The following is a 13,730-nucleotide window of genomic DNA, read 5'->3' on the forward strand; positions in this document are numbered from 1 at the left end:
AAAAATGCGAACAGAGACAGGTCTGTTTGCTAGAAAAATTAGCGTTGGGGGCGGCCTCAATGCATTATGGGGGGCCTCCGACCTGTTGGGAGGCACCCTCCTTAGTTTCGGCGGGAGTTTTTCCCGTTGCTCCCGCGAGCGCCTCCATTCATTTTGAGGTGCCTTCATGAGACGCCCTACGGTCAACATTTTTTTTTGTTTGTTTGTTTAAGTTAAATTGTGTTAGGTTAATTTAGAGATAAGTAGTATTAATTAATTAAGATTTAATTGATTGATTAAAATGAATTAAAATAATTAATTAGATGAAATTAAATGAGATTAATTTAATCAGTTTTATTAATTAGATTTATTAATTGATTAGGTTAATTAAGTGAGATTAATTTAATCAGTTTTATTAATTAGATTAATTACATTGATTAAATTAGATTAAATTAATTGATTAGTTTAAATTAGATTATTCTAATTGATTACCTAAGTCCATCTCACCTCCTTTTCTAAGTTATTAATCAGGGAATCTTATAGATTTTTGTGAGATGGTTTAATTTTATCTTTGATTTAGGTTATCATCTAAGGATTAATTTATATTTGAGTTAGACTCAGGTTTTACAATTAATCAATTAAATATCTATTTCAAGGATTGGCTTTCAGGCTGTGGCGAGGCACTAGACCTTCTTGAGTATGGGATCATCCACCACTTCTAGACAAAGCATTTCAAAAAAATTGGATATTTAATTTTCCTTTTGAAACCCCTAAGTCTAACTGGTCAAGTGTAAATTATGCCTAGGTCCTTATCTAGCCTAATCTAAGCATGTATACAAAAAAATAATAAAAGCAATCATCAGATAAATCTATTTATTAATAAAAATAGTCTTATTGGCTCCCCTTGGATCATAGCCTCGATAGGGTCTATTAAGGTAATGAATTTGATCCTTGGGGACCCAATAATGTCCAATTCCAACTTGATTAACCAAGTTTGACTTGGAGACCCATGCTTGGACAAATTTTCTATTAGTTCTATTAACAAGGGATAAATAAGATTTGTATTTTCATTTAGCCTTAAATCCAAGTCCGGATCGGTTGTAAATGGCTTGCTATTTTCCAAGAATCAGATTAAGATTCTTGGAACCCAATGTGAACTATTCCAACGTATCCTTTAGTTCTTTTGTAAAATACTGAACAATTAATAATTAAATAATAGGGTTATTTAAGAAAATAAACTTATTGGAATTTTTAGAAAATTTTAGAAATTTTCTAGGATTTAATCGGACCTCATATGACACGTCTTAAGGGGATCAATTAATGGGTTGTAAGAAAGCCTGTTTGGAATACATGGAGGTGGGAGTTGATTGATGAACTTATCTAGGTTTAATTGAAAAAATCCCTAAGTCCTAAGTTATAAAAGTCCGAACTCCCGAGCCCTCTCCCTCTCGTGAATTGCTCGCACCCCGCTGGCTTCTCCTCACGTGATTTCTCCCCGAGCCCTTACCTCGCGACAACGCCGACTTTCCCCTTCTTCTCTCTCGGGTCCGGCCGCCCGATCGTCGGACCTCTTCCTCCCCGAGCCACACGTCGGCTGATCTCCTCCTCGCGCACGAGCACCACAGCAGCCGACGGTCTTCTTCTCTCCCTCACGCGAGCAGCACAACCGGCGATTTTGCTCCCTCGCACGAGCACCATAGACCACAGCCGGTGATCTCATCTCCCTCGAGCTAAAGCTGTCGGTCCTCTTCTCTTCGATCTGTGCCCTAACTTAAACGGACATTGATTCAGGATGAACGCCTCGACATGAGACTACTTGACATGATCTACGTATAAAGGCGGGTACTTCTTGTCTTATTTCTTTTAGTACTTTGACCTTGGTGCATGAACTATTTTGGATAAGAAGTTATTTTTACCTTGACTCCACTCTTATTTTCCCGCGCTTGATACTTCCACGCGATCTTTGAGAAATTCATTTCCATATCTATACAGTCTCTTGTTGTTGTCCATGATCAGTAGCAGATACTAGATACCATGTTTGTATGCTTTGACTATTGTTTATTTATGTACTATGTTGAGCATGCTGGCTTCATGTAGAATACCTAAATTTTTCTTATATTTGTATGATGATTATTGCATTTGGCGCATCCTGTCATGGCATGCATGTCAACGACCAATTCTCCCTTGCGGTCGAGAGAGTCGTTAAAAAGGAGCCGCATCCTCGGCCACTCCAGAGAGTGGTAGCTGGAGTTGATGTCGCTTGTCCTGTCGTGCCGCACTCGGCCACTCATGGAGAGTGGTAGCTGGAGTTACAAGCAGCAGGGACCCCGTCGCAGATGTAGCTAGTTAGCTACTATGCAACTGTCCCCTCGGCCACTCGTGTGAGTGGTAGCTGGAGTGGTGTACAGTCTGTCACTGACCCGACCTCTCGACCATACAGGGGTCATGATGCAGAGAGGTGGGCGGGAGTGACCATTCGTGCATACGCTGTTGTTATTATATTTGCTTTGGCTGCTGCTGTTTATATATGCTGTTATTGCTTACTGTTATTGTTCACATATGCTGATATGCTTACTTATGTTGAGATGTATTCTCATTGTAGATGTTTAGTTATTGGAAATTTGTATATACCTTGCTTATTACCTCTGTAGTATGAGCAGTACTGTAGTAGATTAATACCAGTTCTGACCTACTATACCTAGTCTAGGATATAGTTTCAGGTATGAGCATTTATTTTGGTTCTATTATAGTATCTACTATTCTTCTTATGAGGATGTATATTGTTGACACTCTCTACTTATATGTTATGTTCATGCGCTATCTCTTTCCTTACCCGCTGAGTTCTAATACTCACCACCCCAGAAAATGATTTTCTTTCGCCAGGTAACAGGTAGATGAGTCATGGATGCTTGGAGAGATGTCGGCTGCCAGTCCTGGGTCCTATGTCACACTCGAGGATAGTCTTCGTTTTGGTTTTGTTATCGTTTGGGGTGGTATATTGATTTTGTGTATTTTGTTTTTCAATAAGTCGATGTGAATTTTGGGTCAAGTCTATGATGACAGGTATTTGTTAGTGTCGTTGTTGGTTTTACGTTCGTATCGTTTCACGTCTTCCGCTGCTGTGTGTTTTGGATTCAGCCGTGTAGACTTATTAAACTGCGTGGTTTATTTCATTTTTGTCCAGCCGGGTAGGCTGAGTATATTAAACTACGTGGTTATGATATTTCTATTCTATATATATTCTAGCCGAGTGTGGCTGATGTATATTTGGTATGTAGTAATGCTTCAGATTGTCACCCGTACACGGGAGATGTTGCCGAAATTTCTTCGGTCAGAGACTCCTCTGTGGCATGACAATTTAGTGGTATTAGAGCTTAGGTTTTGCGAAGCCTATTTATGTGTTTTTGGGATTTCGATCTTGTTTTGAGATATGATTTTTGAATTAATTTGATACCAATTTTTGGTGTTTCGATTTTGTTTGTAATTCAACTCCTCGATGTGACCTTCGAGTTTTGGGACTAGGTAGCAGCAGGAATCTCCAAGCTATGGGAGGTATGTGTATATTGTTATGACGCACTTCTTTTAGTACGCATATGGTTATCTATAACAGTGAGTTAGTGAAGTAATAGTGTTTGGTGTAGCACTAGAAAGATATTTGGGTTTTAGTTATTTGTCACAACTGAATGAACCAATTGGAACATCTTTAGCAACAGACATTGTTAACACCCAAATAGGCTTGTAGGAAGTTTTCATGTACATTAGGTTGCAAAAAGAATGGAAGGTGGCTTGCTCCTGGTCATTTTAGGCTTCACGACTAAGATTGTTATCCATGCTCACTCTTGTTCCTATATAACAGCCTCTTTGAGACCTGCTTTGGTGTCTTAGCCAATGCCTATGCCAGCTACATGTTTACATACCATAAGAAACTTATAAAAACTTTGAAATAAAATGGACATGTGTCTTTGATGCACTTTGCTTTGTTCTATTTGGTAGATTATAAATATTGGAAAACGTGACTAATTCTCAAGCTAATATTGGAAGTATCATTTTGTAATTCAGTCTAGATCTATGGAAGATTGTAGGTTGTATTGATATTAAATCCTTTATGGAAATGTCTTGGGTTGATAAGCTTTGTGTTTAATTTGAAGATGATACATATTGCTTAGGACTGATAATTGGTTTGAGTGGGGAGGTTCATGGCTTCAATTAGACACTAGGTGTGGAATTTCTGGTGAAAATCTCGGAGTTCTTAGTAGTGGATTTTTAGAAGTGGTCTAAGTTTGTGATTAGTTCAGATTTGTCTGGTGCTTTATCAGTGCTTATAATGGTGGTAATTATGAATCGAATTTCTCTTTGAAGAAGACTGCAATTTGGAGAGTCAGTGATGTGGGTTAATATAATTGTTGTCTTTGTTAGTGAGGTAGTTGATTTATCCACAGCTGGTTAGGTATCAGAGTTGCGCAGCGGAAGCAGGGTAAGCTCAAAACCCACAGAGTCATCTCTTACGGTTGAAGATTTGTTCATGATATTGGAATGGTATGGTATATGAGTATGTTGTTTGGTGGTTACTTTTACATGAGGATCCCTGGGTTGAACAGTAAATTTGGGGACCAAATTTTTATTAGTGGGGAAGATTGTAAAATACTGAACAATTAATAATTAAATAATAGGGTTATTTAATAAAATAATCTTATTGGAATTTTTAGAAAATTTTAGAAATTTTCTGGGATTTAATCGGACCTCATATGACACGTCTTAAGGGGATCAATTAATGGGTTATAAGAAAGCCTGTTTGGAAAACCCGGAGGCGGGAGTTGATTGAGGAACTTATCTAGGGTTTAATTGAAAAATCCCTAAGTCCTAAGTTATAAAAGCCCCAACTCCCGAGCCCTCTCCCTCTCGTGAATTGCTCGCACCCCGCCGGCTTCTCCTCATGCGATTTCTCCCCGAGCCCTTACCCCGCGACATCGTCGACTTTCACCTTCTTCTCTCTCGGGTCCAGCCGCCCCATCGCTGGACCTCTTCCTCCCCGAGCGACAAGTCGGCTGATCTCCTCCTCGCACGCGAGCACCACAGCAACCGATAGTCTTCTTCTCTCCCTCACGCGAGCAGCACAACTGGCGATTTTGCTCCCTCGCACGAACACCATAGACCACAGCCGACAATCTCATCTCCCTCGAGCTAAAGATGTCGGTCCTCTTCTCTTCGATCTGTGCCCTAACTGACATGAACATTGATTCAGGACGAACGCCTCGATGTGAGACTACTTGACACGATCTACGTATAAAGGCGGGTACTTCTTGTCTTATTTCTTTTAATACTTTGACCTTGGTGCATGAACTATTTTGGATAAGAAGTTATTTTTACCTTGACTCCACTCTTATTTTCCCGCGCTTGATACTTCCACGCGATTTTTGAGAAATTCGTTTCCATATCTATATAGTCTCTTGTTGTTGTCCATGATCAGTAGCAGATACTAGATACCATGTTTGTATGCTTTGACTATTGTTTATTTATGTACTATGTTGAGCATGTTGGCTTCATGTAGCATACCTAAATTTTGCTTATATTTGTATGATGATTGTTGCATTTGGCGCATCCTGTCATGGCATGCATGTCAACGACCAATTCTCCCTTGCGGTCGAGAGAGTCGTTAAAAAGGGGCCGCATCCTCGGCCACTCCAGAGAGTGGTAGCTGGAGTAGATGCCGCTTGTCCTGTCGTGCCGCACTCGGCCACTCATGGAGAGTGGTAGCTGGAGTTACGAGCAGCAGGGACCCCATCGCAGATGTAGCTAGTTAGCTACTATGCAACTGTCCCCTCGGCCACTCGTGTGAGTGGTAGCTGGAGTGGTGTACAGTCTGTCACTGTCCCTGCCTCTCGACCATACAGGGGTCATGATGTAGAGAGGTGGGCGGGAGTGACCATTCGTGCATACGCTGTTGTTATTATATTTGCTTTGGTTGCTGCTGTTTATATATGCTGTTATTGCTTACTGTTGTTGTTCACATATGCTGATATGCTTACTTATGTTGAGATGTATTCTCATTGTAGATGTTTAGTCATTGGAAATTTGTATATACCTTGCTTATTACCTCTGTAGTATGAGCAGTACTGTAGCAGATTAGTACTAGTTCTGACCTACTATAGCTAGCCTAGGATATGGTTTCAGGTATGAGCATTTATTTTGGTTCTATTATAGTATCTGCTATTCTTCTTATGAGGCTGTATACTGTTGACACTCTCTACTTATATGTTATGTTCATGCGCTATCTCTTTCCTTACCCGCTGAGTTCTAATACTCGCCACCCCAGAAAATGATTTTCTTTCGCCAGGTAACAGGTAGATGAGTCATGGATGCTTGGAGAGATGTCGGCTGCCAGTCCTGGGTCCTACGTCACACTCAAGGATAGTCTTCGTTTTGGTTTTGTTATTGTTTGGGGTGGTATATTGATTTTATATATTTTGTTTTTCAATAAGTCGATGTGAATTTTGGGTCAAGTCTGTGATGACAGGTATTTGTTAGTGTCGTTGTTGGTTTTACGTTCGTATCGTTTCACGTCTTCCGCTGCTGTGTGTTTTGGATTCAGCCGTGTAGACTTATTAAACTGCGTGGTTTATTTCATTTATGTCCAGCCGGGTAGGCTGAGTATATTAAACTGCGTGGTTATGATATTTCTATTATATATATATTCCAGCCGAGTGTGGCTGATGTATATTTGGTATGTAGTAATGCTTCAGATTGTCACCTGTACAGGGGAGATGTTGCCGAAATTTCTTTGATCAGAGACTCCTCTGGGGCGTGACATCCTTGACTTGATTTTTTAGGCTAGAATTCTCTTCCTCAAGCTTTTGGACTTGAGTTGAAGTTCCAATCTGAATGAGGTCAGTCAAGGAGCTAGTGTTAGTCACTTCTTTAAGGGTTGTTACCTCCTTTTGAAGTGATTTGACCCAGACATTAGATTTAGCTAATTTCTGCATAAGGTAATTGACTAAATTATAAAGTTTATTTACTTGAGAAATACTTAAAGTGGGTTTAGGCCTTTCAGAAATGGAAATAGATCTGTGGCTTCTCTCGAACTTTGTTTCTGATTCGCTATCGGTCTCCGATTCGTTGATTTGTTCCCAGGCTGTCAGGGCAAGGAAGCTCGTCTGTCCGAGCTCTTTGTCGGAATCTTCTAATGAGAACTCATCCCAAGTTGCTTGCAGTGCTTTCTTCTTCCTCTACTTCTTTGCTTCCTTTTGATTTGGACAGTTGGCTTTTACGTGTCCCTTTTGATTGCAGTCATAGCAGGTTACTTCGAACTTCACCTTTGGACTTGTTTGTACTTTCTTGGATTGAATCACCTTTTTGATGTCATTCTTTTTTATCCCTTCATTTTTTTGTAGAGTCTGCACACTAGGTTGACGAGTTTAGCTGCTATTTCGTCATAGTCATCGTCTGAGTTCGGTTCTTCTTCAGACTCGGATTCAATCTGATGCTTCTTTCTAGCCTCCTTTACCTTGCTTGTACCTACAATCAACGCAATTCCTTTCTCGGCCGAATGTGCATTAGTCTTTTCATGCAATTCAAATTCGGAAAACAACTCATCTAGTATAATTAAAGACAAATCCTTAGATACCCTGTAGGCGTCTACCATTGATGCCCACAACGTATTCCTTGGAAAAGCGTTGAGTCCGTACCTTATTAGATCCCAATTCTCCACCTTCTGTCCAATTGTGTGGAGGCCGTTGAGAAGATCTTGAATGCGCACGTGAAGTTGGCTAGCAGTCTCACCTTCCTACATTTTGATGTTATATAGTTTATTAAAAAGTAAATCACACTTGCTTACCTTCGTGTCGGAAGTGCCCTTGTGTAGCTCGATCAATTTTTCCCACAACTCTTTCATGCTTGAGAATGGGTTGACTCGGTTCAGCTCCTCCTTTGTCAGTCCACATTGAAGAGTGAACGCTGCTTTGGCGTTGGCTTCGACCTTCTTTATTATACTTGCGTCCTAGTTCTCGCATGATACTGGTTTTCCCGTGCCGTCGAGTGGGAGTGTGATGCCGATTTTGATGATCATCCACATCTCAAACTGGGTTTGAAGGTAAGACTCCATTCAGCCCTTCCAATAGCTGAAATCTTTGTCGAAGAAGAGCGATGGTCATGCTATGCAACAGCCTTCTTGATGGGCCATTTTAGAGAAAACCTCGCACACAAAAAGACAAGAAATTTTGTTCCAAGACTTGGTCTTGGATTTAGTAGTGCTGGATTTAAGAAATTAAAATGTGAACTCGAGTGGTGTTGCACCAACTTCGAGGGGAAATAAATTGATTGCGATAAAATTAGATTGGAAGGCGGCAATTTTACTGATTCCGATCGACACTGAAAAAATTAAAAATTACCACGAAAAAAAATTGCTTGAATAATGGTTTCACAAATTCAAAGTGACCATGCTCTAATACCAATTGTTGGATAGAAAGCGCTAGAAGGGGGGTGAATAGCACTCGTGGCTATTTCGTTCATTTAAAGCAATCGAGTAATATACAGCGGAATAAAAGCAATAAAAGAAATGGCACGTTGGTTTTACTTGGTTCAGAGCTTGTGGTGACTCCTACTCCAAGGCCCATGCTCGTTGAGCGTTTACTTTGAGCAATCACTATAAGCTCGGAAATTACAATTTAAAATATAAGTAAAGCAGTAATGAAATTATACCGACAACGGAAAACACTGAATTTTAAAGTTTCAGGTCGTCGGTGTCTTGTTACAGCTTTATCGGATCGTCCTTTGAGGAGCACACGGAAAAATGGTTGCAAGTTCTTTTTGTATACTCGTTGTTGCTCGAACTGGGCTTAAGTAGCCCATGGAGGGTGCCTCCAATACCATGGAGGGCGCCCTCATCCCCGCCGAATCCACAGCGATGATAAGATTTTGACTCTTCGTCGCTTATCTGTCCAAGGGCGCCTCCAAGCGCATGGAGGGCGCCCTCCACCTGCATCCAGGGTGCCCTCAGCTCCATGGAGGCGCCCTCACACCTTTGTTGCGGAGCTGTCAACGAGGGTGCCCGAGGCGCCCCCAAGCTCCATGGAGGGTGCCTCGGGTACTGTTCATCCGAGGTAATCATGTTCGATTCGCTTCTTGCTAAATATGTTAGTCCAAAAAACCAACCATACCCTGCAAAATAAAGTTACCACAATATAGACTTGATAAATAAAATATTTGACAGTCTTCAGACTGTCTGGTTCTGACTTCGAATTTCCCGCTCGGAAATCCTAGGTTGAACCGACGCCTATTATTCCCTCACCGGGGAACACGTCCTCACCTACTCCACTCAGGAGAGTTTACCTGTTGTTAGACCGGTCCTCCAGAATGACTGGACTTTTGCTCAACACCCGAGGCTCCAGGACTTTCTACTGGACATCCGCTCCACGACCCATCCAGTCTTCCACCTGGTGCGCCACACCAGGACTTTCCACGTAGAGTCTCCGACTCTAGGACTTTTGCCCGAAGCCCTCGACCCGCCAAGACTTTCCGCCTAGGGTTACCACCCCTAGGGTTTTCCACTTGCTAACCGCAGCTAGGACTTTTACCTAAGTACACTTAGGACTTTCTTGAAAACTCATTCAAACACGTTAGATAACAATAACCTTAACTTTGAACCCTTTGTCATCATCAAAACTTAGGTTCAATCATCGGATGCTTCCCGCACCAACATTTTTGGGCATCCAGAATATGACTCACCCAAACTCATTTTCCAACTTTCTCCTTAAACAAGCTTCCTCTTTGGCTTCTCGTCCCTTAAAAATGTCGTGCGCTTCCTTCTCGTCGACTAACATACTCTTCCTCAGCACCTCATCCCTCTGACGTACCGTGCTCGTCGACTCTCTCCCTTGCCGTCCTTTTTGCTAGCTGTGTCTTTTGCTCAACTTCTTGTGCTCCAAAGTTCCTGCACACTTAGACAAAAAGCATCAAACATACACAAAACCTAACTTGATATGGTTGATCACACTAAAATCACAACGGGATACTTACAATCTCTCCTTTTTTTATGTGAATCAACCCAAGTTAAGTTAGGGTAAAACAAATTATTAAAATAAATGAATATTCAAATTAAAGAAATAATTATGCAAATTAAAATGCACCTCCCCTAGACTTAATCTGTAATTCTCCCCTTGATTACATTAAAAATAGTGGTTTAAAAAAACCAGTGCTAGTCCAGCATATACTTCTATTTCTAACTTGGATGATGAACTATCATCCCAAGTGGTCTTGAGATTTTTGTACTTGTTTCACTTTAGCCTTTTTCTTTCTCCTTCTTGAGATCTGGACAATCTTCCTTTATATGCCATTCTTTTTGGCAATGATAGCATCAAACCTTTCTCTTGTTTCTTAGATTTTTTCTAGTCTACATTTCTTTAAACTTGTTAGATTTAAAAAAAAATCTTACTATATAAGCTTCTTGATCTGCATCAATATCTGAGTCTGACTCAGGTTCATCCATCTTGTTGAATTTTAGTGCCAGGTTCTGGCTTGACTTTTTACTTGTCCCTGCACATCTAGATTCATATAATTCTAAAGTTGAAAATACTTCTTCTAAGGTACTTACCTCCAAGTCCTTCGAGATGTAGTAGGAATCTAAGATCGAAGTCTATTCTGGGGTTCTAGGAAAGGCATTGAGCTCGTAGCGTACCGAGTCTTGGTTGGTTACCTTTTCGCCGAGGTTGACTAGTTCAGTTATCAACTCTTTGATCTTCACGTGCAGTTGGGCTACCTTCTCACCTTTTTCCAAACAGACGTTTGTTAGTTGATTTTGAAGGAGGTCTTGTCGTGCGAGCTTCACTTCAGATGCTCCTTCATGGAGCTTCAGGAATTTTTCCCAAAGTTCTTTGACTAATGAATAGTTTCCGATGCAGTTGACTTCTTGAGGCGGTAATACACTCAGCAAGTGGTATTCCGCTCTGATGTTTGCTACGAAATCACTTTCTTCCTTCTTTGTCCATTGACTTTCTTCTTTCTCTTCTCCTTGATGATCCTTAGGAACTACAAAATCATATTTTGTTATTAAGAGAATTTTGAAATTAGTTCATAGGAATACCTTCATTCGGCGTTTCTAGTGCACAAACTCCCTCTCGAACTTTGGCGAGTAGAGATTTGGTCCGACCATTGATTTCTTTGCTTCGGTTGGCGGTTAGTAGAAGCATCCTTGCTCTGATACCAATTGTAGGTCCCCGGTCGGCCGGTAAAAGGGAGGTGAATTGGTTGAAATTACAAATAAAACCTTTCTCAATCTTTGGACTAAGTTAGACAAACGCTTGTTTATAAACTGAAAGTAAATGCATAAAATAAAGACAAAGGTAAGAAATGTTTATTTGGTTTGTAATCATAGGATTGCTAATCCAAGACAATTGTAGCTCGCTAAAATCTTTCTTTTAACGGCGGAGTAGCCTCTTACAACGTTGAAAGCACAAAATAGTAGAGAATAGAACTAGAAATTTAAGTACAGAAGTCGTTTTCAAGTGTTGTTCTAAACTACTGAGACGATGGCTCTATTTATAGCTTGTTAGTCGAATCTGACTGTTTGATGATGTGGTAGCTTTAGGGCTTTGGGCGCCTAGGTGTGAATAAAATTTTATTCACGTCACAACAGCTCGATAAAGATAGATTTTTCTGGGTCCGGGCGCTTGGACCAGCTCTGGGCGCCTGGATCGTGCTAACGCTGCTCCGAACAGGGGCGCGTTAAGGAGGCGCCCTGTGCTGCCCAGGGCGATCCGGGTACTCGGATAGTCAACTTCTTGTTGACTGTCCAGTTTCTCCTTCGTTCCGACTCTATTCGCTTGGATGATTTCGGTCATTCAGAATAGAGCTCACCCAAACCCATTTTTCGGCCTTCTCCTTGAGTAAGCTTCCATTCAGCTTCTCGTCCCTTGGAAATGTCGCATGCTTCCTTCTCATCCATCAACATACTCTTTCGCGACATCTCGTCTCTCAGACGCACTGAACCCGTCAACTCTCTCCTATGTCGTCCTTCTTGTTACTTGTGTCTTTCGCTCAACTTCCTGTGCTCCTAAGTTTCTGAACACTTAGACAAAAGATATCAAACATACACAAGACCTAGCTTGACTTGGTTGATCACACCAAAACTGTAACGAGGTACTTATATTAGCGACGGAATTTAAATTCCGTCGCTAAATTTAACGATGGAATTAGATTTCTATGGATAAATATAGCGACGAAATTAAATTTCCATTTTGTTGCTAAATTTAGCAATATAATTTAAATTCTATTGCTAAATTAGTCACGAAATTAAAATCCCTTCGTTAATTTTATCATTGAAATTTAATGTTGCTAATTTTATTATGAATTTCATCATATATCTTAATATTTTTTTAAAAATATATATAATTACAATATCAATATAATCAATATAAACATCAATCATCAATATCAATACTAATCAAAATAATATTACTAGATGCAAATATTATACACAATTACAATAAACAACATTAATCAAAACTTAATTTACTAACAACATCCAAATGTACACAATGTCAGGTCATATCAACCAAATCGAGTTAATGTTTGATCCATAAAAGAATAAATGATCTGAGTCATTGTATGATGATTTCAAATATGAAAAAGTTTGTTGAAGCCCAACAATTTGAAGCCTATTTGATGGAAAGTCCACCTTCTAAAATTTTGTCTGGGCAACCTGTAGATAACCATATAAAAAAATTTATTGAGTTTATACATTCATGAACAAAATTTTCAACGAAAGCAATGTGATAAATCTACTCGAAAGAATCAAGTTTACTAAGGTTTCATAAAATTATACTAACTTAGAATTTGGTCGCATCAACTAATCTACTTCGTCTTGCCATGGAATCCATTGGAACACATGAAATCATAGTATTATAATCTGTTCACAGAGCATATCAGCACATAATTCAATAAACTTGATAACTACAAATACAACGATTCAAGGAACTTCTTGAATGAACTTATGAACCTATTGGCGAACCCATTGGAAGGTCACTTCATTTCGAGTTTCTACAGATTAAACATTTTCAGCAAATCTATGACAAAATGAATTGCTTATTACAAAATGGAGGCGAGAAAAAGTGGCATATGGCACAATGTTACCTATATAATTTGTTTATAAATTCGACATGCATTTAAGCTGCTAACAAGCCTCTTCTTCTAATTTGGTATGAACACAAGAAATTTAATTCTAAAAACGTATTCCCAGGAAGTTAAAAAATTTCAAGGTTGTTAATTTGATAGCTTGTTACAGATGCATAATGGTGGAAAGAATGATATCAAAACAGATAAGCTTGAAATTTTGAAAATTTTCATCACTATGATATTAAGACACCTCAATTCAAACTGGAACTAGATTGGCTCAAAGAATAAAGAAAGAAAAGTTCCCTCAGGATACGCATTGAAGGTTCGTCAAAGCATTTCAGCATTAGCATGGTAAAAAATGCCAAACATCATTGGGAATCAGAAGAATACGCTTTTAACAGCTTGGTTAATAACAAAAACTGGAAGATCACATAATATAGTCAGATATCGTCATGAAACATTTCTTTAATGTTCCAAAAATAGGAAGATCTCACAATGAGCTGGGTTAATAACAATATCATCATTGCAACACGATGTTGAAAATAACTCAAACATTAAAACAAAAGTGCATTACACAAAAAATAGTCTTTAAAAAACAAAAACATCTTCAACCAACAAAGCACATACCTTGTGGCAAAAAAAATATA

At 39.6% G+C, this 13,730-nt stretch overlaps 1 non-coding gene across 1 annotated transcript; it reads right to left on the minus strand.

Moving 5' to 3' along the window:
• Positions 1-13,380: 13,380 nt before the first annotated feature.
• Positions 13,381-13,462, minus strand: LOC121978998. The gene has a single exon (XR_006111299.1). It is a non-coding gene; the product is annotated as a small nucleolar RNA snoR53Y (small nucleolar RNA).
• Positions 13,463-13,730: the final 268 nt, after the last annotated feature.

Source organism: Zingiber officinale, chromosome 4B (genome assembly GCF_018446385.1).
Source record: "Zingiber officinale cultivar Zhangliang chromosome 4B, Zo_v1.1, whole genome shotgun sequence".
Classification (NCBI taxonomy): Eukaryota; Viridiplantae; Streptophyta; class Magnoliopsida; order Zingiberales; family Zingiberaceae; genus Zingiber; species Zingiber officinale.